Source organism: Lacerta agilis, chromosome 17, assembly GCF_009819535.1.
Source record: "Lacerta agilis isolate rLacAgi1 chromosome 17, rLacAgi1.pri, whole genome shotgun sequence".
Taxonomy (NCBI): domain Eukaryota; kingdom Metazoa; phylum Chordata; class Lepidosauria; order Squamata; family Lacertidae; genus Lacerta; species Lacerta agilis.
Genome location: NC_046328.1, coordinates 35,080,902 through 35,093,980, shown reverse-complemented (window position 1 = coordinate 35,093,980; position 13,079 = coordinate 35,080,902).

The window sequence follows — 13,079 nt, the reverse complement described above, 5'->3', positions numbered from 1 at the left end:
TTCCTGTGTTTTAGGCAAATGCGGCATGCCTTGGAATCCACACACCAGGGGAAATGCAACTGAAATCTGGGTAAAGGAGGAACAAGCGAGAAGCCCAACCCTTTGGATTTGTCCATCTCTCTTGACACACGCGGATTTTTCCTCTCCCTCTAGCCCTCTCCCGTCAATCAGAACCTGCTGGCAAGCCTGCAGAGGAGGGTCTGCGAACGTTCAAGCATTTTTATAAATAAAAATATATATCTAAGCGAAACATCGCCTGTCAGTAAAAGTCAGTTAAAAATAAATATTTGTGAGAGTTTATTTTTACTTTAAAAAGAAAAGCAAGAAAAGAAGGGAAGAAGGGGGGGGGGGCCTTAAAGCAACCCGTTCTGTTCTCATCCTTCCTTTGTTGGTCTCAGACCCACTTTGGGGGCTTTTTTTAAAAAAAAGGAGAAGGGGGGGGATCTAAAAGAAGGCCTTTGGCAATGACACAAGAGTGTCAACACCATCTGTAGGAGGTGTCTTGCATGCGAAATCGACTGGGTGGGACGGCTCAGAGAGAGTGACCCAGCCAGGGACCTAGGACTGAAACGGTGGGGGGTGTAAATAAGTTTTTTGTGGCCCACTCTGAGGCTCTCCCGCCATTCCTTTTCCCGATCCGCAGTGCTTCCACGTAAAATAAAGTGAAAATCAGTGGAGATGGCAGTTGTGGGCTCCGTATAGCACCTTGCGGAAGGGCAGGCTGGTTTCCCCCCTTATTCCCCCCCCCCACACTCTTCCCCTTCCCCTTCTCAACTCTTTTCAAACATTACCCATTTGGTTTTATTCTGGGAAAGCGGGTGGGGGTTGGGGGTGTTACGGGCAGATAATTAGAGGCACCATCTGTGAGAAAAATCCAAAAGCGAAAGGGGGGGGGCAACCACCCAGCCTAGCATGGAGAGAGAGAGAGAGAGAGAGAGAGAGAGAGAGAGAGAGAGAGAGAGAGTATTGGGGTGGGGAGAGAAAATGTTTAACGCTATCCATCCTTTGGGAATCAAATCCAAAGGGAAATTCAGTGTGCTGAGAGCCTTTCCATTTCTGCAACCTCCTGCCGTGCGGCTCGAAGCTAAACTGAGCCTCCATATGCCGAGGTTGTGTACCTGCAGATTGAACCGGCGACAAAGCATGCGTTCTATTGACGAACGATGACCCTTCTTTGTCTGGTGTGGGAGAAAGGTTAAAGGTAAAGGGACCCCTGACCGTTAGGTCCAGTCGTGGACGACTCTGGGGTTGCGGCGCTCATCTTGCTTTACTGGTCAAGGGTGTCGGTGCACAGCTTCCAGGTCATGCGGCCGGCATGACTAAGCCACTTCTGGCAAACCAGAGCAGTGCATGGAAACACCGTTTACCTTCCCGCCGGAGTGGTACCTATTTATCTACTTTCACTTTGACGTGCTTTTGAGAGCCAGTGTGGTGTAGTGGTTAAGAGCGGCAGAATCATAATCTGGGGAACTGGATTCGCTTCCCTGCTCCTCCACATGCAGCTGCTGGGTGACCTTGGGCTAGTCACACTTCTTTGAAGTCTCTCAGCCCCACTCACCACACAGAGTGTTTGTTGTGGGGGAGGAAGGGAAAGGAGAATATTAGCCGCTTTGAGACTCCTTTGGGTAGTGAAAAGCGGGGTATCAAATCCAAAGTCTTCTTCTTCTTCTTCTTTGAACTGCTAGGTTGGCAGGAGCAGGGACCAAGCAATGGGAGCTCACCCCGTTGCAGGGATTCGAACCGCCGACCTTCTTTTCGGCAAGCCCCAGGCTCTGTGGTTAAGACCACAGCGCCACCTTTTAAAGATGCTCCCGTAAGAACACAAGGAGAGTCTGGATCTGGCCGAAGGGGGCCCATCTGCACCAGCACCCTGTTCGCACAGTGGCCAGCTAGTTGCCCATGAGAAACCTCTTGAACACAAGACCCCTCCCGTGGTTTCAAGGACTGGGATTCAGAGGCATCGCAGAGCACAGCCACCATGGCTAGGAGCTGACGGTTGCCCTTTCCTCCAGGAATCTGCCCAGTCCTCGCACGCAGCTCCCATTCATTTCAGTGTGGCGGGTTATATTTTTTAAAGGTCTATGGTTTTCGGGCCTTGCCCTTCCACCTACCTTTTCCCCTCCTTTGCTTCCCGTGGTGCCCAACTCTGAGGGGAAGGGTTGCCGTTCAGTGGTGAGCATGTGCTTTTCAAGCAAAAGGTCCGGGTTCAATTCCTGGCATCTCCAGGTAGGACTGGGGAAAGGTCCCTGCCGTAAACCCTGGATAGCCACTGCCAACCCGTGTGGGCAATACTGAGCGAGGCTGACTAATGGGCAAGCCGAGTAGAAGATCAGTTTTCCATGTCCCTATCCAAATCAATCCTTTATTCAGAACAATGTGGACTGGAAACTTACTTTATCAGACCCTCCAAGTGTCCCTATTTTCTAGGGACAGCCGCGGATTTATAGAAGCCGTCCCAGTTTCTGATTTGATCCTGGAATGTCCCGCTTTTCCTTAGGAATGTCCCTATTTTCATTGGAGAAATGTTGGAGGGTATAGAGTTACGTGACCCCGGAGCCGAGGAGATAAGTAACTATACAACCTTTAGAAGACATCTGAAGGCAATCCTGTATAGGGAAGTTACAGGTGGGTAGCCGTGTTGGTCTGCCATAGTCGAAACAAAATAGAAAATTCTTTCCAGTAGCACCTTAGAGACCAACTGAGTTTGTTCTTGGTATGAGCTTTCGTATGCATGCACACTTCAAAGCTCATACCAAGAACAAACTCAGTTGATCTCTAAGGTGCTACGGGAAAGAATTTTCTATTTGTATAGGGAATGTTTTTTTTTAATGTTTAATGTTTTACTATTTTTTTGTGCAGGTTGGAAGCCAGCCAGAGAGGCTGGGACAGGGTATAAATAATAATAATAATAATAATAATAATAATAATAATAATAATAATAATAATAATAATAATAAGACTTCCCTATTTTCATCGTATTGGAGGGTATGCTTTATCTGAAAGGGAAGGGCTGTGGATGGACTCCGGATCAGGCCGCTTCCTCTGTTCCCATGTGAAATGCATCCAAGATTGCAACAGGCATGGGCACCACAATTCAACCTTCCCAGTACAACAGGAGCCCACCAACTGCTATTTCCCCAGTTGCCACCACCAAGGTGCTGGAGATGGGCAAATCTCTGTTTCAGTTTACCATTTCTCCAACCGGAAATTCGGTTCATCGCGTTTCTGCATCGGTTTGTGATATGATTAAAAAAAAACACCCCACTTTAAATGAAGTTCTCATGAAAATTAATCAACACTTCAGTGCATTCTTCTTCAGTTATGGAGATTTTGTTTGTATGTGAACTTGCTTAATATAGTCGGCTTTCGAAAGCTATTTCCTGCAATATAACAGGAGGATTTCAAAGTTGTGCTACGAGGAAATGCTCTGCCTGCAAAAGCATTTCAGTTTTCCAGATGGAACGGTCCCCCACTCCTCCCCCTGCAGGCTGTTATGGGGGTTCTCTTGACTCCCCACAAGCCAATTTTGGACAGCATGGGGGCCTGCGGAAGGAGCAGAGTGGGAAATCCCCATCGCACAACTGGAAGTCCTTGCGAAAGGCTTCATCTGGGAGCGCTCTGTAAGTGAATCCATCCCTATGAATTTTTACAAGTTATTTTCACTAAAATAAAATGCAGCCGTACCTCGGAAGTCGAACGGAATCCGTTCCGGAAGTCTGTTCAACTTCTGAAACGTTGGACTTCCAAAGCACAGCTTCCGATTGGCTGCAGGAGCAGCCAATCGGAAGCCGCAGAAGCCCCGACAGACGTTCGGCTTCCAAAAGAATGTTCGAAAACTGGAATGCTCACTTCTGGTTCTTGATCATTCAGGAGCCGGAACGTTTGACTCCCAAGGTGTTCAGGAGCCGAGATATGACTGTATGCACTTTTATGCTCATATACAGTGGTACCTTGGTTTACGAACAGCCCTGTTAATGAACTATTCGGTTTACGAACTCCGCAAAACCAGAAGTAGTGTCCCGGTTTGCGAACTTTACCTTGGTCTACGAATGGAAGCCGAATGGTGGAAGGGCCCCGGCGGCAGGAGGCCTCATTAAGGGAAAACACGCCTCAGTTTAAGAATAGATTTGGTTTAAGAACGGACTTCAGGAACAGATTAGGTTTGTAAACCGAGGTACCAATGTACACACATCTTCATATGCTATTTTGCCAAACAGGCATTTTTTGCAAGCAACCTTCCCTATTATAACATGTTGTAATATTCTTTACATGTTAGTTTTCACTGATAAATGCATTTTAAAGGCACACATTTCTGTACTTTTCGGGGGGGGGGGAAGATGGGAGAATTTGCATAGGACATTGGAGAATCTCCAAGTGCAAATTTCAGTTGGAGAGCCACTTTTCAATTTGTGAATTGTTTCAGGAACTGCAAATCTGGTTCTTAGTGGGTCTTAGACCCAAGTTGTCCAGGGCTTCGTAGATCACCCCAAGACCCTTCAAGCTGGCCCTGTAGCCTAGGGGCAACCATTGCAGATGTTTCAGCAGAACTGTCGCACACTGTTCCTCTGTCCCCCATCAGCAGTCTGACTGCTGCGTTCTGCACCAGCTGGAGCTCCGATACCAGGCCTGAAGGCAGCCCCACATAAAACGCCTTGCAGCAATCCGCTTTCAAGGTTACCAAAGCATGGACCACAGAGGCCACGTTATCCTGATCCACAAAATGCCCAGAACCAGACTGATGATAGCTGGATGGATAGCGATGTTCTGCCTCCACTCTTGGTAGCAGTAACGCTTCTGAATATACCAGTTTCTGAAAACTGTAGGAGGTCTCTCTAGTGGTTGAATCTTGCTTGTGGACTTCCCACAGGCAATCTGGCTGACCACGGTGAGAACAGGATGCTCGACGAGGTGGATCATGGGCCTGATCCAGTAGGCTCTTCTCATGTCCTTATGCCCTCATCCGATCTGGCATTGGCAACTGAGTACCAAATTCCCCGGTCCTATGTGAACTGCAGAAAAAGTTAAACCCTGCTCGCGACCAGTCCGATCCCACCTCTCCGCTCCCGGCCTTGCAGCGCCAAACCCCGCTTTTTTTTTTTGCTTTCCGCAGATATCAAGGCAATCCAGCTCTTAATGAGATCTGTGCGGAGGTTCCTGTTTGGGAGAAAACACATGCTGGGGGGTGGAGGAGCAGGGGATTCTCTTTCCTAATGAGTTGGCCGCAGTGCTCTAAGTGGGGTGCCGGAGAGAGGGATCGATAATTTGGAGGTAAGTTTGCGGTCAGTAGCCACATGCTATGCGGAAAGGGTTATTCCACGGCAGGCAAGGGGGAACCAGGCGCAGGAGCTTAACTCTTTGGGGGCCGGCATTGAGCGAGAGCTCGTCGCTCCCAAAGTCAAATGGCAGCTTATTGGGCCGTAGAAATCAGTGCTGAAGAGGATACTGAGACACAAACAGAGTTAGGATGCAGAGACACGATCCCCAGGTCTGCTGGGTTTTCTGCATGGTTAATTTTTTTTTTTAAATTCTCCAGCAGAAGAACGGAAAATTCTGCTGTATCAAAAGCAGAATCCTGCAACCTTTGCTCAAGGAGGGTGTGTGTGTGTGTGTGCAAATCTATATGTTGTGATGGACAGAGCTGCAAGGCATCTTGGGAAGCAGATACCCTCCTTCCCAAATATTGGACAATTTGTTCAGGGACTCCTTCTGCTGCACCATTCCTTCACGCACGTAGTTCCTGGCCCCTCTTCACAAACCAGAAAGGCTGCAGATATTTCAGAGGTGGTATTATTTTTAAAAAAGAGCCACCTGGTTTTAAAGTTCAGCTATTTGCCACCCTCTAGTTTTACCAAATAACAACAAAGTGAGTGTCTCTGCACATGTACAGAGCGACTTGCTTACCAGAAGAAGAAGAAAAGAAGAAGAGTTGGATTTGATATCTCGCTTTATCACTACCTGAAGGAGTCTCAAGCAGCTAACAATCTCCTTTCCCTTCCTCCACCACAACAAACACTCTGTGAGGTGAGTGGGGCTGAGAGACTTCAAAGAAGTGTGACCAGCCAAAGGTCACCCAGCAGCTGCATGTGGAGGAGCGGGGAAGCGAACCCGGTTCACCAGATTACGAGTCTAAACCGCTTTTAACCACTACACCAACTGGCTCTCCACACCAGTGTCAAGCCACAGCAAGTAAGATTCAGAGGCGGTGGTCTCAAGTCTGAGGGCTGCTGGAGCTCAGCCCTCTCAAAAAAATACTTAGGGGGCCAAAAAGATCCTCAGCCTCTAGGAGAGTGTATCAGATCTGAAGGCACCATGGCAAGGAAGGCTGGTGTATGATATAGGACATTCATTCAGGGGAGATTCCCACATCGCCCATCAATGACTCAAGACATCATTCCCTTTCTGCAGCATTTCTTCTTTGACTAACAGCTACATACAGTACACAGTTTTAAAAAATCTGCCGGCACTGCTCTCTGCTTTCTCTCTCTCTATACATATACATATACATATACATAGACAGATACATATACATATACATAATACATATACATATTGTGTGTATGAATATATGAATAGACCGTAGTTTTCTGTGTAAAACCGCCCCTGTATAAGGACGACGCCTATTTTTGGGACTCAAAATTAAGGAATGGGGGGAGATTGCCCAGAGTTGTTAGCTTGTTTGGGGGGGTGGGGGTGGGGGGTGGCCAACAATGGCTCACCCGCCTGTCCGTTGCTGCCAATCGCACCCTTCGCCTCAGACACAAATAGTAAAAAACCCCTCGTCTTATACACAGAAAAATACGGTGTATATATATAATTTAAATAGTTTAATAATTGAAATAGTTACATTCAGTTTTTTGTCAGCCACTTTCAATACTTATATAGTAGAAAAACTGGGTAAAAATCTATGTTGAGAGACGAAGATAAGAGCACCCGTGAGCATGTGAAAAGTGCATTTCTCACCCCACCGGGCTTTGGCCTAGTCCCCACACTTCAGAGTTCAGCTCCCAGGCACAAACCACCTCCCTCTTCTGTGGCAACAACTTGTTTCACATTGCTGTCGCGACTGAAAGGAAAACTGGCTGAACGGGATGAAGCAAAACTAAACATGTGTGTTAAATGACGTTGTCGTCATCATTTCTATCTTGACTTTTAATGGCACCTAACAACAGCCGGTGCAAAATCCAAGGAGCGCAATTAAAACGGTTGTGCTCACATCTCATTGCTAATAATAATAACCACGAACTAATAATTCACTAGAAGGTGAGACGGGCGGTTGGAGGAGGAATCGTTTGGGCTGTTCTAAAAGACAGATCTTCCTCTGACATGGGGGTCATCTAAGGCGACCCGCTTCTCGGCTAGCTAATTTGCAATCCTGGCATTTGCAAAAAGAAGGACCGGACGAAACATTTCCAAAATGGGGACTCGGATTTTTATCGCCCAGGAGAGGCGAACGAACACAGCCTCCAGCAGAGGTGGGCAGAGAAGAGGGAAGGGAAGAGGAGGAGGATTTGAAGCAGGCTGTTAATAAAACGGGTCTGGGGCGGGGGTGGGGAGGGCAGGCGGTAGCTGCGCCCCGCGTAACCCCGATTTTAATTGGGTTCACATTGAACACAGGGATGTCAACAGGAGACAAGCCAGTTAAGGAGCGCCCGTCGGGTCCTGCAAAATGAGTGGGCGGACTTGTTGGAGGGGGGGGGGAAGATTGTGGTGGGTGGGCGGCAGAAAGCGTTGTCATTGGGGTTGCCTAGCGACGCAGGCGGCTGACCCCCCCCCCCCCCGCGCAACAAGCCCATCAGACGGCAGCAGAGACTGACAGGCTCGCTCGGCGTCCTTCGGATGAAACAATCGCAGTTTGCAGAGCGGGCTTTTTTGTTTTTGTGGGACGAACCTGGGTTTCATCGGAGTCGATAACGCAGACCGCCCCCCCAGAACCTCTTTAAAAATGCTAACGCGGCACCCTCAAACGTTTGAAGCGAGAGCAACACGCCCCCCCCCCCCGGGCACCTATCCCCAGACTATGTTCCAAATATCCACAGATGTGACGCAACTCCCAGGTTCACTAACCGCAATTTTGAGGAGGCAGGGAGAGTGTGGGCAGAGAAATTTCTCTCTCTCCTTGTTACAACTCTTGGGCATCCGGTGAGCTGAACGTTGGGAGGTTCAGGGAAGATGAAAGACACAGATGGGCGGGGTATATTATTATTATTATTATTATTATTAATAAACTGCGGAACTCCCTGCCACAGGAGGCAGTGACGGCCACCAACACGGATGGCTTTAAAAGAGAAGAAGAAGAAGAAGAAGAAGAAGAAGAGTTTGGATTTGATATCCCGCTTTTCACTACCCGAAGGAGTCTCAAAGCGGCTCACATTCTCCTTTCCCTTTCTCCCCCACAACAAACACTCTGTGAGGTGAGTGGGGCTGAGAGACTTCAGAGAAGTGTGACTAGCCCAAGGTCACCCAGCAGCTGCATGTGGAGGAGTGGAGACGCGAACCCGGTTCCCCAGATTACGAGTCTACCGCTCCTAACCACTACACCACACTGGCTCTCGAGGATGGGACAAATTGATGGAGGAGGAAAAGGTTATCAATGGCTGCTGGCCGCAATGGCGGTCCTCCTCCGCCTCCACTTTCAGAGGCAACAATGGTTCTGAATCCCAGTTGCTGGAAACCATAGGTGGGGAAGAGCTGCTGTTCTGCTCAGGTCCCAGACCCAGATGGGCCTGAAGCAGCAGTGATATCTTACGTTCGAGGGTGGGGATCAGACATCAGAGGTGGGCAGGGCCAGAAGCAAAAGGAAAATGCCTTGGGGAAGAGCCAGTGTGGCATAGTGGTTAGAGCATGGGTAGGCAAACTAAGGCTGGGGCCAGATCCGGATCAATCGCCTTCTCAATCCCGGCTGCAGATGGTCTGGGAATCAGTGTGTTTTTTACATGAGTAGAATGTGTCCTTTTATTTAAAATGCATCTATGAGTTATTTGTGGGGCATGGGAATTTGTTCTCCCCCCCACTTCAAAATATAGTCCGGCCCCCCACAAGGTCTGAAGGACAGTGGACCGGCCCCCTGCTGAAAAAGTTTGCTGACCCCTGGGTTAGAGTGTCGGACGAGGGCCTGGAGAGACCAGGGTTCAAATCCTCCCCTTGGCCACGAAGCTCACTAGGATGACCTTGGGCCAGTCACCGCCTCTCAGCCTAACCTACCTAACAGGGTTGTTGTGGGGATTAAATGGGTGAGTGTGTGTGTGAACCATGTGTGGCACCTTCAGCTCCTAGGTGGAATATAAATGCAGTCAATAAATAAAAAAATATGTTGGAGACCAGATGAAGAGCAGCAAGCAGACCTCCCAAGCCATGGATCTGGCTCCCCGAGTTGTCTAAACAGGCTGCTTCCTCTAATTATTTATTTAATAGATTTATAGCGATATAACCTTCTCTTCTCCTTTGAATTACGGCCTTGCGATACGGATCCCCCCCCTTCCCCTCTGACGCACGGCTCCCTCCCTCGGACGGGAAGATGAAAAGGGTATTAGCAATGATGGATGCTCAGCAGAACGGCCCTTTTGACAGCGGCCGGCTTCACTCATGCCACCCGGCGGGCAGCAGGGAGCCACGTCGAAAGGGCCTGTGCCAAAACTGCTCTGGGATAATTGATGGGCGAACTTCCGATTTCAAGGGAAGAGAGGCAGATCGGCGAGGGCGCTGGCTGGTTTCTAAAGCGGGGTCGGCTCAAATGCGGGAGCCCCCCCCCATCCCCGCTTCATCCTACATTGTGGTGGTGTAAGAGTGGTGTAAGAGTGTCCACATTGCGGTTGGGTAAGAATTGATGCTTTGAATTCTGGTGCTGGAGGAGACTCTTGAGAGTCCCCATGGACTGCGAGAAGATCAAACCTCTCCATTCTGAAGGAAATCAGCCCTCAGTGCTCACTGGAAGGACAGATCCTGAAGTTGAGGCTCCAAGACTTTGGCCACCTCATGAGAAGACAAGACTCCCTGGAAAAGACCCTGGTGTTGGGAAAGGTGGAGGGCACAAGGAGAAGGGGATGACAGAGGGCGAGATGGTTGGACAGTGTTCTCAAAGCTACCAACATGAGTGACCAAACTGCGGGAGGCTGTGGAAGACAGGAGTGCCTGGCGTGCTCTGGTCCATGGGGCCACGAAGAGTCGGACACGACTGAATGACTAAACAAAGAGTGTCCAACTTAGCGAAGGGTGGCCCTCTCGCCAAAGGTGCTCTCTGTCTGAAAGGCTTCCTCACCCAGATGAGAGGACTGTCAGGTTCTCCCTTCGCTATCCGAGGCAGAGTGCCTCTGAATGATGGCAGTTGCTAAGAATCGCAAGTGGGGAGAATTTGTTCTTGCTTTTAGGACCCCTGACAGTTAAGTCCAGTGGCGGACAACTCTGGGGTTGCGGCGCTCATCTCGCTCTGTAGGCCGAGGGTGCCGGCGTTTGTCTGCAGGCAGCTTTCCGGGCCAGCATGTGGCCAGCATGACTAAGCCGCTTCTGGCGAAACCAGAGCAGCACACGGAAATGCCGTTTACCTTCCCGCCGGAGCGGTACCTTCCAGTGTGGTCTAGTGGTGAAGGTGTCAGACTAGGACATGGAAGAGACCAGAGTTCAAATCCTCCCACTTGGCCACGAGGCTCACTGCCTCTCCACCTATCCTTCCTCGCAGGGCTGTTGTTGCTGTGGGGATAACAAGGGGAGGAGAATTCTTGTACGCCTCCTCAAGCTCCTTGGAAAGAAGGAGGTGGGGCATAAATGCAACGCACCAAAATAAAGAAAAGCTTTCTTTTCCCTGATCTCCAGCAGCATAGCCTTCTCATCATTCACACGCCACAAACATGGCAGGATGGTGTCGCGTCCCTCTTGGGCGTGTGGGGTCTTTCCTGCTCGGAAGATTCCAGCCAGGTGCTCCTTTCTCTTTTGTTCTATGAATGTTCGGCACCCAGCCTATATTGTTCTGTCAGTTAACTTCCTTTCCTCCACCCCCCCCCCATTTTTAAAAATAAAAATACAGTGTCTTCGTATTTTAACGGAGGCGTGCTTGCTGCCTGAATGGAAATACCTACTATGCAATTAAGTCAGACAAGAATGGCTTCTTTTAAAAAATAAAATAAAATAAATCTCTCCCTGCCACTGTTTCCCCCCTTCACAAAAATCGGTTGTTAATTTGTAGTCAATGCAATGTGTGTTCCTCAGTGAGCTCTCTCTCCCTCTCCCTCTCTCTGGGTCCTTCTAGTGTGGGTGATGATATAGAACAGGGGTCCCCAAACTAAGGCCCGGGGGCACAAACGGTCCGGGAATCAGTGTGTTTTTACATGAGTAGAATGTGTCCTTTTATTAAAATGCATCTCTGGGCTATTTGTGGGGCATAGGAATTCGTTCATATTTTTTTTCCAAGATATCATCCGGCCCCCCACAAGGTCTGAGGGACAGTGGACCGGCCCCCTGCTGAAAAAAAGTTTGCTGACCCCTGATTTAGAAGTACGCAGAAGCACCTGTTTTTGCTGCATGAGATTTCTGCCCCGTGACACCCTGGAGGAGCAAGCCTGATTTTGAGAACACGTTGCTTGTTTTTTTTTATCTTATTTTTTAAAAATGGTAAATAGTAATGCTCCCCCCTTTTAACAGCTTGCAATCCCTTCAGAGCAGGCAGGAGGGTATCGAGGCAACACCCACCAACCCCCATCAACTTACTTCCATGCATTTTGCTCAAACAGCAAAGCTGTACCTGTTGAATTTCTGCTGCTCCAAAGGTTGGAGGATCCCTACCAGAAAATGCTTCTAGGTCTCATATCCACGTTCCTTTTCTATTATAAAAGCATGTTCCTAGTCCTCATGGCTGTGTGTATGTTGAAGTGTGAGGACCAAGGTTCCAGATGTAGTGGCCATCTCCCCCACCCCCCCCTTTTAAGCCAGTTTCTAGCACTCATGACTGCATTTATTTTCTAAAACAACATCAACAAGTTTCCTACATTCAATATTGTGTCCTTGTAGCCCTTGCGACTATGATCTTTCATTTTAAGTGAGTTTCTAGTCCATATGAACGCATTCCTTAGAATAAAAATAAACAGGTTCTTGCCCTCATTCTGTTTTTGAAAAGCAATTCATGGCTGAATTCCTCTTTCTTTTCTTCCTTCCTTTCTTTTTGGAAAAGTAAGCTTCTAGGCTTTGTGGCTGAATTCCTTTAAAACAACAACAGCCACAAAGTTCTAGTCCTCATGACTGCATTCTGGTTTTTTTGAAAATTAAGCTTCTAGGCCTCATGACTGAATCAACACCACATCCCCCCCCCTTTAAAGCAAGATTTCGGCTCTTCCCGGTGGTGTCTTTTTGTGCAAAGGGGAGGTGAAGGCGAGGTCAGCCCATCACTTCGAATCACAGAGTAAGGAGAGTTAAGGCAGCCTGACAACCTCAAGATGACCATTAACACCTCCCCTCCCGAGGCTCTGCAGTCGACCTCACAGCCTGGGTCAGGGGGGGGGGCAGCATGGGGTTTGGTGGGCAGAGGGAGGGAGGAGTGGAAAACTCTAATATCTCGACTGAGCAGCCCCTTCCCCATCTGATCTCAGCATTCACGCAAATAGAGAACAATCCGGCTAGCTAAAAAGAGAGGAAATGGCTGTGTTGCGACCAGTTAACTGCTTACTTGGGGGGTGCCACCCACTTTTAAAACTCGTGAGCTGACACAGTTGTGCAAAGAGTTCCTGCATCCCCCCCTCCCCCGGCATGCAAAAATGATGGAGCTCTGCTGCCTTGCTGGGATGGCAAACCCCTCATGTGTCACACCTGCCCAGGCAAGCTGCGATGTTTGGCTGACGGATGGGGTGCACCTTGGGGAGGTATGAAGTAGGTGGGCCAGTTTAAAATGAAAAAAGTGATTGTCACTGCCTACGTCCTGATCTTTCCTCTCTGAGAGCCAGTGTGGTGTAGTGGTTAAGAGCGGTGGACTCGTAATCTGGTGAACTGGGTTCGCGTCCCCGCTCCTCCACATGCAGCTGCTGGGTGACCTTGGGCTAGTCACACTTCTCTGAAGTCTCTCAGCCTCACTCACCTCACAGAGTGTTTGTTGTGGGGGA